This window comes from Acomys minous, assembly GCF_964271855.1.
Source record: "Acomys minous genome assembly, contig: scaffold_27, whole genome shotgun sequence".
NCBI lineage: Eukaryota > Metazoa > Chordata > Mammalia > Rodentia > Muridae > Acomys > Acomys minous.
Genome location: NW_028182178.1, coordinates 2531955 through 2547000, shown reverse-complemented (window position 1 = coordinate 2547000; position 15046 = coordinate 2531955).

Here is a 15046-nt window from a genome sequence, read left to right as displayed (position 1 = left end):
TGTGCAACTTGTTCCCTGAGTTAGAAAACGTCGAGAAACGGTCGTTTCTGCTAGCGCTGTGCTTCTACACATGTATTTGCTGAACGGTGAAAGCGCACAGTAATGCACTTTTCTCCCAGCAAATACACTGTTTCTAAGGAATTGGGAACACACTGAGGAGACACTTGTGGGAGCTACTGTGACTAAAACTGAGCTTCCCTACGCACAGTGAAGCAAGAGAAATGCTGATTTCATCAAGCCCAGTTACATACTCAGAATCTGTACTACTGCGCAAATAGGCATGTCTCTGTAGGCAAAAAACTCATTTCTGACAAAGTTGCCCAAATGCATCTCAGAAGTGTGCAACTTCTTCCCTGAGTTAGAAAACTTAGAGAAACGTTCGTTTCTGCTAGCGCTGTGCTTCTACACATGTATTATCTGAACGGTTAAAGCGCACAGTAATGCACTTTTCTCCCAGCAAATACACTGTTTCTAATGAAATGGGAACAAACTGAGGAGACACTTGTGGGAGCTACTGTGACTAAAACTGAGCTTCCCTACGCACAGGGAAGCAAGAGAAATGCTGATTTCATCAAGCCCAGTTACATACTCAGAATCTGTACTACTGCGCAAATAGGCATGTCTAAGTAGGCAAAAAACTCATTTCTGACAAAGTTGCCCAAATGCATCTCAGAAGTGTGCAACTTGTTCCCTGAATTAGAAAACGTCGAGAAACGTTCGTTTCTGCTAGCGCTGTGCTTCTACACATGTATTTGCTGAACGGTGAAAGCGCACAGTAATGCACTTTTCTCCCAGCAAATACACTGTTTCTAAGGAAATGGGAACACACTGAGGAGACACTTGTGGGAGCTACTGTGACTAAAACTGAGCTTCCCTACGCACAGGGAAGCTAGAGAAATGCTGATTTCATCAAGCCCAGTTACATACTCAGAATCTGTACTACTGCGCAAATAGGCATGTCTCTGTAGGCAAAAAACTCATTTCAGACAAAGTTGCCCAAATGCATCTCAGAAGTGTGCAACTTGTTCCCTGAGTTAGAAAACGTCGAGAAACGTTAGTTTCTGCTAGCGCTGTGCTTCTACACATGTATTTGCTGAACGGTGAAAGCGCACAGTAATGCACTTTTCTCCCAGCAAATACACTGTTTCTAAGGAAATGGGAACACACTGAGGAGACACTTGTGGGAGCTACTGGGACTAAAACTGAGCTTCTCTACGCACAGGGAAGCAAGAGAAATGCTGATTTCATCAAGCCCAGTTACATACTCAGAATCTGTACTACTGCGCAAATAGGCATGTCTCTGTAGGCAAAAAACTCATTTCTGACAAAGTTGCCCAAATGCATCTCAGAAGTGTGCAACTTGTTCTCTGAGTTAGAAAACGTCGAGAAACGTTCGTTTCTGCTAGCGCTGTGCTTCTACACATGTATTTTCTGAACGGTGAAAGCGCACAGTAATGCACTTTTCTCCCAGCAAATACACTGTTTCTAAGGAAATGGGAACACACTGAGGAGACACTTGTGGGAGCTACTGTGACTAAAACTGAGCTTCCCTACGCACAGGGAAGGAAGAGAAATGCTGATTTCATCAAGCCCAGTTACATACTCAGAATCTGTACTACTGCGCAAATAGGCATGTCTCTGTAGGCAAAAAACTCATTTCTCACAAAGTTGCCCAAATGCATCTCAGAAGTGTGCAACTTGTTCCCTGAGTTAGAAAACGCCGAGAAACGTTCGTTTCTGCTAGCGATATGCTTCTACACATGTATTTGCTGAACGGTGAAAGCGCACAGTAATGCACTTTTCTCCCAGCAAATACACTGTTTCTAAGGAAACGGGAACACACTGAGGAGACACCTGTGGGAGCTACTGGGACAAAACTGAGCTTCCCTACGCACAGGGAAGCAAGAGAAATGCTGATTTCATCAAGCCCAGTTACATACTCAGAATCTGTACTACTGCGCAAATAGGCATGTCTCTGTAGGCAAAAAACTCATTTCTGACAAAGTTGCCCAAATGCATCTCAGAAGTGTGCAACTTGTCCCCTGAGTTAGAAAACGTCGAGAAACGTTCGTTTCTGCTAGCGCTGTGCTTCTACACATGTATTTGCTGAACGGTGAAAGTGCACAGTAATGCACTTTTCTCCCAGCAAATACACTGTTTCTAAGGAAAAGGGAACACACTGAGAAGACACTTGTGGGAGCTACAGTGACTAAAACTGAGCTTCCCTACGCACAGGGAACCAAGAGAAATGCTGATTTCATCAAGCCCAGTTACATACTCAGAATCTGTACTACTGCGCAAATAGGCATGTCTCTGTAGGCAAAAAACTCATTTCTGACAAAGTTGCCCAAATGCATCTCAGAAGTGTGCAACTTGTTCCCTGAGTTAGAAAACGTCGAGAAACGGTCGTTTCAGCTAGCACTGTGCTTCTACACATGTATTTACTGAACGGTGAAAGCGCACAGTAATGCATTTTTCTCCCAGCAAATACACTACTTCTAAGGAAATGGGAACACACTGAGGAGACACTTGTGGGAGCTACTGTGACTAAAACTGAGCTTCCCTACTCACAGGAAAGCAAGAGAAATGCTGATTTCATCAAGCCCAGTTACATGCTCAGAATCTGTACTACTGCGCAAATAGGCATGTCTCTGTATGAAAAAAACTCATTTCTGACAAAGTTGCCCAAATGCATCTCAGAAGTGTGCAATTGTTCCCTGAGTTAGAAAACGTCGAGAAACGTTCGTTTCTGCTAGCGCTGTGCTTCTACACATGTATTTGCTGAACGGTGAAAGCGCACAGTAATGCACTTTTCTCTCAGCAAATACACTGTTTCTAAGGAAACGGGAACACACTGAGGAGACACCTGTGGGAGCTACTGGGACAAAACTGAGCTTCCCTACGCACAGGGAAGCAAGAGAAATGCTGATTTCATCAAGCCCAGTTACATACTCAGAATCTATACTACTGCGCAAATAGGCATGTCTCTGTAGGCAAAAAACTCATTTCTGACAAAGTTGCCCAAATGCATCTCAGAAGTGTGCAACTTGTCCCCTGAGTTAGAAAACGTCGAGAAACGTTCGTTTCTGCTAGCGCTGTGCTTCTACACATGTATTTGCTGAACGGTGAAAGCGCACAGTAATGCACTTTTCTCCCAGCAAATACACTCTTTCTAAGGAAATGGGAACACACTGAGAAGACACTTGTGGGAGCTACAGTGACTAAAACTGAGCTTCCCTACGCACAGGGAAGCAAGAGAAATGCTGATTTCATCAAGCCCAGTTACATACTCAGAATCTGTACTACTGCGCAAATAGGCATGTCTCTTTAGGCAAAAAACTCATTTCTGACAAAGTTGCCCAAATGCATCTCAGAAGTTTGCCACTTGTTCCCTGAGTTAGAAAACGTCTAGAAACGGTCGTTTCAGCTAGCGCAGTGCTTCTACACATGTATTTGCTGAACGGTGAAAGCGCACAGTGATGCACTTTTCTCCCAGCAAATACACTGTTTCTAAGGAACTGGGAACACACTGAGGAGACACATGTGGGAGCTACTGTGACTAAAATGAGCTTCCCTACGCACAGGGAAGCAAGAGAAATGCTGAATTCATCAAGCCCTGTTACATACTCAGAATCTGTACTACTGCGCAAATAGTCATGTCTCTGTAGGCAAAAAACTCATTTTTTGAGAAAGTTACCGAAATGAATCTCAGAAGTGTGCAACTTGTTCCCTGAGTTAGAAAACGTCGAGAAACGGTCGTTTCTGCTAGCGCTGTGCTTCTACACATGTATTTGCTGAACGGTGAAAGCGCACAGCAACGCACTTTTCTCCCAGCAAATACACTGTTTCTAAGGAAATGGGAACACACTGAGGAGACACTTGTGGGAGCTACTGTGACTAAAACTGAGCTTCCCTACGCACAGGGAAGCAAGAGAAATGCTGATTTCATCAAGCCCAGTTACATACTCAGAATCTGTACTACTGCGCAAATAGGCATGTCTCTGTAGGCAAAAAACTCATTTCTGACAAAGATGCCCAAATGCATCTCAGAAGTGTGCAACTTGTTCCCTGAGTTAGAAAACGTCGAGAAACGTTCGTTTCTGCTAGCGCTGTGCTTCTACACATGTATTTGCTGAACGGTGAAAGCGCACAGTAATGCACTTTTCTCCCAGCAAATACACTGTTTCTAAGGAAATGATAACACACTGAGGAGACACTTGTGGGAGCTACTGTGACTAAAACTGAGCTTCCCTACGCACAGGGAAGCAAGAGAAATGCTGATTTCATCAAGCCCAGTTACATGCTCAGAATCTGTACTACTGCGCAAATAGGCATGTCTCTGTACGCAAAAAACTCATTTCTGACAAAGTTGCCCAAATGCATCTCAGAAGTGTGCAATTGTTCCCTGAGTTAGAAAACGTCGAGAAACGTTCGTTTCTGCTAGCGCTGTGCTTCTACACATGTATTTGCTGAACGGTGAAAGCGCACAGTAATGCACTTTTCTCCCAGCAAATATACTGTTATTAAGGAAACGGGAACACACTGAGGAGACACCTGTGGGAGCTACTGGGACAAAACTGAGCTTCCCTACGCACAGGGAAGCAAGAGAAATGCTGATTTCATCAAGCCCAGTTACATACTCAGAATCTGTACTACTGCGCGAATAGGCATGTCTCTGTAGGCAAAAAACTCATTTCTGACAAAGTTGCCCAAATGCATCTCAGAAGTGTGCAACTTGTTCCCTGAGTTAGAAAACGTCGAGAAACGTTCGTTTCTGCTAGCGCTGTGCTTCTACACATGTATTTGCTGAACGGTGAAAGCGCACAGTAATGCACTTTTCTCCCAGCAAATACACTGTTTCTAAGGAAATGGGAACACACTGAGGAGACACTTGTGGGAGCTACAGTGACTAAAACTGAGCTTCCCTACGCACAGGGAAGCAAGAGAAATGCTGATTTCATCAAGCCCAGTTACATACTCAGAATCTGTACTACTCCGCAAATAGGCATGTCTCTGTAGGCAAAAAACTCATTTCTGACAAAGTTGCCTAAATGCATCTCAGAAGTGTGCAACTTGTTCCCTGAGTTAGAAAACATCGAGAAACGTTAGTTTCTGCTAGCGCTGTGCTTCTACACATGTATTTGCTGAACGCTGAAAGCGCACAGTAATGCACTTTTCTCCCAGCAAATACACTGTTTCTAAGGAAATGGGAACACACTGAGGAGACACTTGTGGGAGCTACTGTGACTAAAACTGTGCATCCCTACGCACAGTGAAGCAAGAGAAATACTGATTTCATCAAGCCCAGTTACATGCTCAGAATCTGTACTACTGCGCAAATAGGCATGTCTCTGTACGCAAAAAACTCATTTCTGACAAAGTTGCCCAAATGCATCTCAGAAGTGTGCAATTGTTCCCTGAGTTAGAAAACGTCAAGAAACGTTCGTTTCTGCTAGCGCTGTGCTTCTACACATGTATTTGCTGAACGGTGAAAGCGCACAGTAATGCACTTTTCTCCCAGCAAATACACTGTTTCTAAGGAAATGATAACACACTGAGGAGACACTTGTGGGAGCTACTGTGACTAAAACTGAGCTTCCCTACGCACAGGGAAGCAAGAGAAATGCTGATTTCATCAAGCCCAGTTACATGCTCAGAATCTGTACTACTGCGCAAATAGGCATGTCTCTGTACGCAAAAAACTCATTTCTGACAAAGTTGCCCAAATGCATCTCAGAAGTGTGCAATTGTTCCCTGAGTTAGAAAACGTCGAGAAACGTTCGTTTCTGCTAGCGCTGTGCTTCTACACATGTATTTGCTGAACGGTGAAAGCGCACAGTAATGCACTTTTCTCCCAGCAAATACACTGTTTCTAAGGAAATGGGAACACACTGAGGAGACACTTGTGGGAGCTACTGTGACTAAAACTGAGCTTCCCTACGCACAGGGAAGCAAGAGAAATGCTGATTTCATCAAGCCCAGTTACATACTCAGAATCTGTACTACTGCGCAAATAGGCATGTCTCTGTAGGCAAAAAACTCATTTCTGACAAAGTTGCCTAAATGCATCTCAGAAGTGTGCAACTTGTTCCCTGAGTTAGAAAACGTCGAGAAACGTTAGTTTCTGCTAGCGCTGTGCTTCTACACATGTATTTGCTGAACGGTGAAAGCGCACAGTGATGCACTTTTCTCCCAGCAAATACACTGTTTCTAAGGAACTGGGGACACACTGAGGAGACACATGTGGGAGCTACTGTGACTAAAACTGAGCTTCCCTACGCACAGGGAAGCAAGAGAAATGCTGAATTCATCAAGCCCTGTTACATACTCAGAATCTGTCCTACTGCGCAAATAGGCATGTCTCTGTAGGCAAAAAACTCATTTTTGAGAAAGTTACCGAAATGCATCTCAGAAGTGTGCAACTTGTAACCTGAGTTAGAAAACGTCGAGAAACGTTCGTTTCTGCTAGCGCTGTGCTTCTACACATGTATTTGCTGAACGGTGAAAGCACACAGTAATGCACTTTTCTCCCAGCAAATACACTGTTTCTAAGGAACTGGGAACACACTGAGGAGACACTTGTGGGAGCTACTGTGACTAAAACTGAGCTTCCCTACGCACAGGGAAGCAAGAGAAATGCTGATTTCATCAAGCCCAGTTACATACTCAGAATCTGTACTACTGCGCAAATAGGCATGTCTCTGTAGGCAAAAAACTCATTTCTCACAAAGTTGCCCAAATGCATCTCAGAAGTGTGCAATTGTTCCCTGAGTTAGAAAACGTCGAGAAACGTTCGTTTCTGCTAGCGCTGTGCTTCTACACATGTATTTGCTGAACGGTGAAAGCGCACAGTAATGCACTTTTCTCCCAGCAAATACACTGTTTCTAAGGAAACAGGAACACACTGAGGAGACACCTGTGGGAGCTACTGCGACAAAACTGAGCTTCCCTACGCACAGGGAAGCAAGAGAAATGCTGATTTCATCAAGCCCAGTTACATACTCACAATCTGTACTACTGCGCAAATAGGCATGTCTCTGTAGGCAAAAAACTCATTTCTGACAAAGTTGCCCAAATGCATCTCAGAAGTGTGCAACTTGTTCCCTGAGTTAGAAAACGTCGAGAAACGTTCGTTTCTGCTAGCGCTGTGCTTCTACACATGTATTTGCTGAACGGTGAAAGCGCACAGTAATGCACTTTTCTCCCAGCAAATACACTGTTTCTAAGGAAATGGGAACACACTGAGGAGACACTTGTGGGAGCTACAATGACTAAAACTGAGCTTCCCTACGCACAGGGAAGCAGGAGAAATGCTGATTTCATCAAGCCCAGTTACATGCTCAGAATCTGTACTACTGCGCAAATAGGCATGTCTCTATAGGCAAAAAACTCATTTCTGACAATGTTGCCCAAATGCATCTCAGAAGTGTGCAATTGTTCCCTGAGTTAGAAAACGTCGAGAAACGTTCGTTTCTGCTAGAGCTGTGCTTCTACACATGTATTTGCTGAACGGTGAAAGCGCACAGTAATGCACTTTTCTCCCAGCAAATACACTGTTTCTAAGGAAACGGGAACACACTGAGGAGACACCTGTGGGAGCTACTGGGACAAAACTGAGCTTCCCTACGCACAGGGAAGCAAGAGAAATTCTGATTTCATCAAGCCCAGTTACATACTCAGAATCTGTACTACTGCGCAAATAGGCATGTCTCTGTAGGCAAAAAACTCATTTCTGACAAAGTTGCCCAAATGCATCTCAGAAGTGTGCAACTTGTTCCCTGAGTTAGAAATCGTCGAGAAACGTTCGTTTCTGCTAGCGCTGTGCTTCTACACATGTATTTGCTGAACGGTGAAAGCGCACAGTAATGCACTTTTCTCCCAGCAAATACACTGTTTCTAAGGAAATGGGAACACACTGAGGAGACACTTGTGGGAGCTACAGTGACTAAAACTGAGCTTCCCTACGCACAGGGAAGCAAGAGAAATGCTGATTTCATCAAGCCCAGTTACATACTCAGAATCTGTACTACTGCGCAAATAGGCATGTCTCTATAGGCAAAAAACTCATTTCTGACAATGTTGCCCAAATGCATCTCAGAAGTGTGCCACTTGTTCCCTGAGTTAGAAAACGTAGAGCAACGGTCCTTTCAGCTAGCGCTGTGCTTCTACACATGTATTTGCTGAACGGTGAATGCGCACCGTGATGCACTTTTCTCCCAGCAAATACACTGTTTCTAAGGAACTGGGAACACACTGAGGAGACACTTGTGGGAGCTACTGTGACTAAAACTGAGCTTCCCTACGCACAGGGAAGCAAGAGAAATGCTGATTTCATCAAGCCCAGTTACATACTCAGAATCTGTACTAGTGCCCAAATAGGCATGTCTGTTTAGGCAAAAAACTCATTTCTGACATAGTTGCCCAAATGCATCTCAGAAGTGTGCCACTTGTTCCCTGAGTTAGAAAACGTCGAGAAACGGTCGTTTCAGCTAGCGCTGTGCTTCGACACATGTATTTACTGAACAGTGAAAGTGCACAGTGATGCACTTTTCTCCCAGCAAATACACTGTTTCTAAGGAACTGGGAACACACTGAGGAGACACTTGTGGGAGCTACTGTGATTAAAACTGAGCTTCCCTACGCACAGGGAAGCAAGAGAAATGCTGATTTCATCAAGCCCAGTTACATACTCAGAATCTGTACTACTGCGCAAATAGGCATGTCTCGGTAGGCAAAAAACTCATTTCTGACAAAGTTGCCCAAATGCATCTCAGAAGTGTGCAACTTGTTCCCTGAGTTAGAAAACGTCGAGAAACGTTCGTTTCTGCTAGTGCTGTGCTTCTACACATGTATTTGCTGAACGGTGAAAGCGCACAGTAATGCACTTTTCTCCCAGCAAATACACTGTTTCTAAGGAAATGGGAACACACTGAGGAGACACTTGTGGGAGCTACTGTGACTAAAACTGAGCTTCCCTACGCACAGGGAAGCAAGAGAAATGCTGATTTCATCAAGCCTAGTTACATACTCAGAATCTGTACTACTGCGCAAATAGGCATGTCTCTGTAGGCAAAAAACTCATTTCTGACAAAGTTGCCCAAATGCATCTCAGAAGTGTGCAACTTGTTCCCTGAGTTAGAAAACGTCGAGAAACGGTCGTTTCTGCTAGCGCTGTGCTTCTACACATGTATTTGCTGAACGGTGAAAGCGCACAGTAATGCACTTTTCTCCCAGCAAATACACTGTTTCTAAGGAAATGAGAACACACTGAGGAGACACTTGTGGGAGCTACTGTGACTAAAACTGAGCTTCCCTACGCAGAGGGAAGCAAGAGAAATGCTGATTTCATCAAGCCCAGTTACATACTCAGAATCTGTACTACTGCGCAAATAGGCATGTCTCTATAGGCAAAAAACTCATTTCTGACAATGTTGCCCAAATGCATCTCAGAAGTGTGCCACTTGTTCCCTGAGTTAGAAAACGTCGAGCAACGGTCCTTTCAGCTAGCGCTGTGCTTCTACACATGTATTTGCTGAACGGTGAATGCGCACCGTAATGCACTTTTCTCCCAGCAAATACACTGTTTCTAAGGAACTGGGAACACACTGAGGAGACACTTGTGGTAGCTACTGTGACTATAACTGAGCTTCCCTACGCACAGGGAAGCAAGAGAAATGCTGATTTCATCAAGCCCAGTTACATACTCAGAATCTGTACTAGTGCCCAAATAGGCATGTCTCTTTAGGCAAAAAAATCATTTCTGACATAGTTGCCCAAATGCATCTCAGAAGTGTGCCAATTCTTCCCTGAGTTAGAAAACGTCGAGAAACGGTCGTTTCAGCTAGCGCTGTGCTTCGACACATGTATTTACTGAACGGTGAAAGTGCACAGTGATGCACTTTTCTCCCAGCAAATACACTGTTTCTAAGGAACTGGGAACACACTGAGGAGACACTTGTGGGAGCTACTGTGATTAAAACTGAGCTTCCCTACGCACAGCGAAGCAAGAGAAATGCTGATTTCATCAAGCCCAGTTACATACTCAGAATCTGTACTACTGCGCAAATAGGCATGTCTCTGTAGGCAAAAAACTCATTTCTGACAAAGTTGCCCAAATGCATCTCAGAAGTGTGCAACTTGTTCCCTGAGTTAGAAAACGTCGAGAAACGTTCGTTTCTGCTAGTGCTGTGCTTCTACACATGTATTTGCTGAACGGTGAAAGCGCACAGTAATGCACTTTTCTCCCAGCAAATACACTGTTTCTAAGGAACTGGGAACACACTGAGGAGACACTTGTGGGAGCTACTGTGACTAAAACTGAGCTTCCCTACGCACAGGGAAGCAAGAGAAATGCTGATTTCATCAAGCCTAGTTACATACTCAGAATCTGTACTACTGCGCAAATAGGCATGTCTCTGTAGGCAAAAAACTCATTTCTGACAAAGTTGCCCAAATGCATCTCAGAAGTGTGCAACTTGTTCCCTGAGTTAGAAAACGTCGAGAAACGGTCGTTTCTGCTAGCGCTGTGCTTCTACACATGTATTTGCTGAACGGTGAAAGCGCACAGTAATGCACTTTTCTCCCAGCAAATACACTGTTTCTAAGGAAATGAGAACACACTGAGGAGACACTTGTGGGAGCTACTGTGACTAAAACTGAGCTTCCCTACGCACAGGGAAGCAAGAGAAATGCTGATTTCATCAAGCCCAGTTACATACTCAGAATCTGTACTACTGCGCAAATAGGCATGTCTCTTTAGGCAAAAAACTCATTTCTGACAAAGTTGCCCAAATGCATCTCAGAAGTGTGCAACTTGTTCCCTGAGTTAGAAAACGTCGAGAAACGGTCGTTTCTGCTAGCGCTGTGCTTCTTCACATGTATTTGCTGAACGGTGAAAGCGCACAGTAATGCACTTTTCTCCCAGCAAATACACTGTTCCGAAGGAAATGGGAACACACTGAGGAGACACTTGTGGGAGCTACTGTGACTAAAACTGAGCTTCCCTACGCACAGGGAAGCAAGAGAAATGCTGATTTCATAAAACCGAGTTACGTACTCAGAATCTGTACTACTGCGCAAATAGGCATGTCTCTGTAGGCAAAAAACTCATTTCTCACAAAGTTGCCCAAATGCATCTCAGAAGTGTGCAACTTGTTCCCTGAGTTAGAAAACGTCGAGAAACGTTCGTTTCTGCTAGCGCTGTGCTTCTACACATGTATTTGCTGAACGGTGAAAGCGCACAGTAATGCACTTTTCTCCCAGCAAATACACTGTTTCTAAGGAAATGGGAACACACTGAGGAGACACTTGTGGGAGCTACTGTGACTAAAACTGAGCTTCCCTACGCACAGGGAAGCAAGAGAAATGCTGATTTCATCAAGCCCAGTTACATACTCAGAATCTGTACTACTGCGCAAATAGGCATGTCTCTCTAGGCAAAAAACTCATTTCTCACAAAGTTGCCCAAATGCATCTCAGAAGTGTGCAACTTGTTCCCTGAGTTAGAAAACGTCGAGAAACGTTCGTTTCTGCTAGCGCTGTGCTTCTACACATGTATTTGCTGAACGGTGAAAGCGCACAGTAATGCACTTTTCTCCCAGCAAATACACTGTTTCTAAGGAAATGGGAACACACTGAGGAGACACTTGTGGGAGCTACTGTGACTAAAACTGAGCTTCCCTACGCACAGGGAAGCAGGAGAAATGCTGATTTCATCAAGCCCAGGTACATACTCAGAATCTGTACTACTGCGCAAATAGGCATGTCTCTGTAGGCAAAAAACTCATTTCTGACAAAGTTGCCCAAATGCATCTCAGAAGTGTGCAATTTGTTCCCTAAATTAGAAAACGTCGAGAAACGGTCGTTTCTGCTAGCGCTGTGCTTCTACACATGTATTTGCTGAACGGTGAAAGCGCACAGTAATGCACTTTTCTCCCAGCAAATACACTGTTTCTAAGGAAATGGGAACACACTGAGGAGACACTTGTGGGAGCTACTGTGACTAAAACTGAGCTTCCCTACGCACAGGGAAGCAAGAGAAATGCTGATTTCATCAAGCCCAGTTACATACTCAGAATCTGTACTACTGCGCAAATAGGCATGTCTCTGTAGGCAAAAAACTCATTTCTGACAAAGTTGCCCAAATGCATCTCAGAAGTGTGCAACTTGTTCCCTGAGTTAGAAAACGTCGAGAAACGTTCGTTTCTGCTAGCGCTGTGCTTCTACACATGTATTTGCTGAACGGTGAAAGCGCACAGTAATGCACTTTTCTCCCAGCAAATACACTGTTTCTAAGGAAATGGGAACACACTGAGGAGACACTTGTGGGAGCTACTGTGACTAAAACTGAGCTTCCCTACGCACAGGGAAGCAAGAGAAATGCTGATTTCATCAAGCGCAGTTACATACTCAGAATCTGTACTACTGCGCAAATAGGCATGTCTCTGTAGGCAAAAAACTGATTTCTGACAAAGTTGCCCAAATGCATCTCAGAAGTGTGCAACTTGTTCCCTGAGTTAGAAAACGTCGAGAAACGGTCGTTTCTGCTAGCTCTGTGCTTCTACACATGTATTTGCTGAACGGTGAAAGCGCACAGTAATGCACTTTTCTCCCAGCAAATACACTGTTTCTAAGGAAAGTGGAACACACTGAGGAGACACTTGTGGGAGCTACTGGGACTAAAACTGAGCTTCCCTATGCACAGGGAAGCAAGAGAAATGCTGATTTCATCAAGCCCAGTTACATACTCAGAATCTGTACTACTGCGCAAATAGGCATGTCTCTGTAGGCAAAAAACTCATTTCTGACAAAGTTGCCCAAATGCATCTCAGAAGTGTGTAACTTGTTCCCTGAGTTAGAAAACGTCGAGAAACATTCGTTTCCGCTAGCGCTGTGCTTCTACACATGTATTTGCTGAACGGTGAAAGCGCACAACAATGCACTTTTCTCCCAGCAAATACACTGTTTCTAAGGAAATGGGAACACACTGAGGAGACACTTGTAGGAGCTACTGCGACTAAAACTGAGCTTCCCTACGCACAGGGAAGCAAGAGAAATGCTGATTTCATCAAGCCCAGTTACATACTCAGAATCTGTACTACTGCAAATATAGGCATGTCTCTGTAGGCAAAAAACTCATTTCTGACAAAGTTGCCCAAATGCATCTCAGAAGTGTGCCACTTGTTCCCTGAGTTAGAAAACGTCGAGAAACGTTTGTTTCAGCTAGCGCTGTGCTTCTACACATGTATTTGCTGAACGGTGAAAGCACACAGTAATGCACTTTTCTCCCAGCAAATACACTGTTCCTAAAGAAATGGGAACACACTGAGGAGACACTTGTGGGAGCTACTGTGACTAAAACTGAGCTTCCCTACGCACAGGGAAGCAAGAGAAATGCTGATTTCATCAAGCCCAGTTACATACTCAGAATCTGTACTACTGCGCAAATAGGCATGTCTCTGTAGGCAAAAAACTCATTTCTGACAAAGTTGCCCAAATGCATCTCAGAAGTGTGCAACTTGTTCCCTGAGTTTGAAAACGTCGAGAAACGGTCGTTTCTGCTAGCGCTGTGCTTCTACACATGTATTTGCTGAACGGTGAAAGCGCACAGTAATGCACTTTTCTCCCAGCAAATACACTGTTTCTAAGGAAATGGGAACACACTGAGGAGACACTTGTGGGAGCTACTGTGACTAAAACTGAGCTTCCCTACACACAGGGAAGCAAGAGAAATGCTGATTTCATCAAGCCCAGTTACATACTCAGAATCTGTACTACTGCGCAAATAGGCATGTCTCTGTAGGCAAAAAACTCATTTCTGACAAAGTTGCCCAAATGCATCTCAGAAGTGTGCAACTTGTTCCCTGAGTTAGAAAACGTCGAGAAACGTTCGTTTCTGCTAGCGCTGTGCTTCTACACATGTATTTGCTGAACGGTGAAAGCGCACAGTAATGCACGTTTCTCCCAGCAAATACACTGTTTCTAAGGAAATGGGAACACACTGAGGAGACACTTGTGGGAGCTACTGTGACTAAAACTGAGCTTCCCTACGCACAGGGAAGCAAGAGAAATGCTGATTTCATCATGACCAGGTACATACTCAGAATCTGTACTACTGCGCAAATAGGCATGTCTCTGTAGGCAAAAAACTCATTTCTGACAAAGTTGCCCAAATGCATCTCAGAAGTGTGCAACTTGTTCCCTGAGTTAGAAAACGTCGAGAAACGTTCGTTTCTGCTAGCGCTGTGCTTCTACACATGTATTTGCTGAACGGTGAAAGCGCACAGTAATGCACTTTTCTCCCAGAAAATACACTGTTTCTAAGGAAATGGGAACACACTGAGGAGACACTTGTGGGAGCTACTGTGACTAAAACTGAGCTTCCCTACGCACAGGGAAGCAAGAGAAATGCTGATTTCATCAAGCCCAGTTACATACTCAGAATCTGTACTACTGCGCAAATAGGCATGTCCCTTTAGGCAAAAAACTCATTTCTGACAAAGTTGCCCAAATGCATCTCAGAAGTGTGCAACTTGTTCCCTGAGTTAGAAAACGTCGAGAAACGGTCGTTTCTGCTAGCGCTGTGCTTCTACACATGTATTTGCTGAACGGTGAAAGCGCACAGTAATGCACTTTTCTCCCAGCAAATACACTGTTCCTAAGGAAATGGGAACACACTGAGGAGACACTTGTGGGAGCTACTGTGACTAAAACTGAGCTTCCCTACGCACAGGGAAGCAAGAGAAATGCTGATTTCTTCAAACCGAGTTACATACTCAGAATCTATGCTACTGCGCAAATAGGCATGTCTCTGTAGGCAAAAAACTCATTTCTCACAAAGTTGCCCAAATGCATCTCAGAAGTGTGCAACTTGTTCCCTGAGTTAGAAAACGTCGAGAAACGGTCGATTCTGCTAGCGCTGTGCTTCTACACATGTATTTGCTGAACGGTGAAAGCGCACAGTAATGCACTTTTCTCCCAGCAAATACACTGTTTCTAAGGAAATGGGAACACACTGAGGAGACACTTGTGGGAGCTACTGTGACTA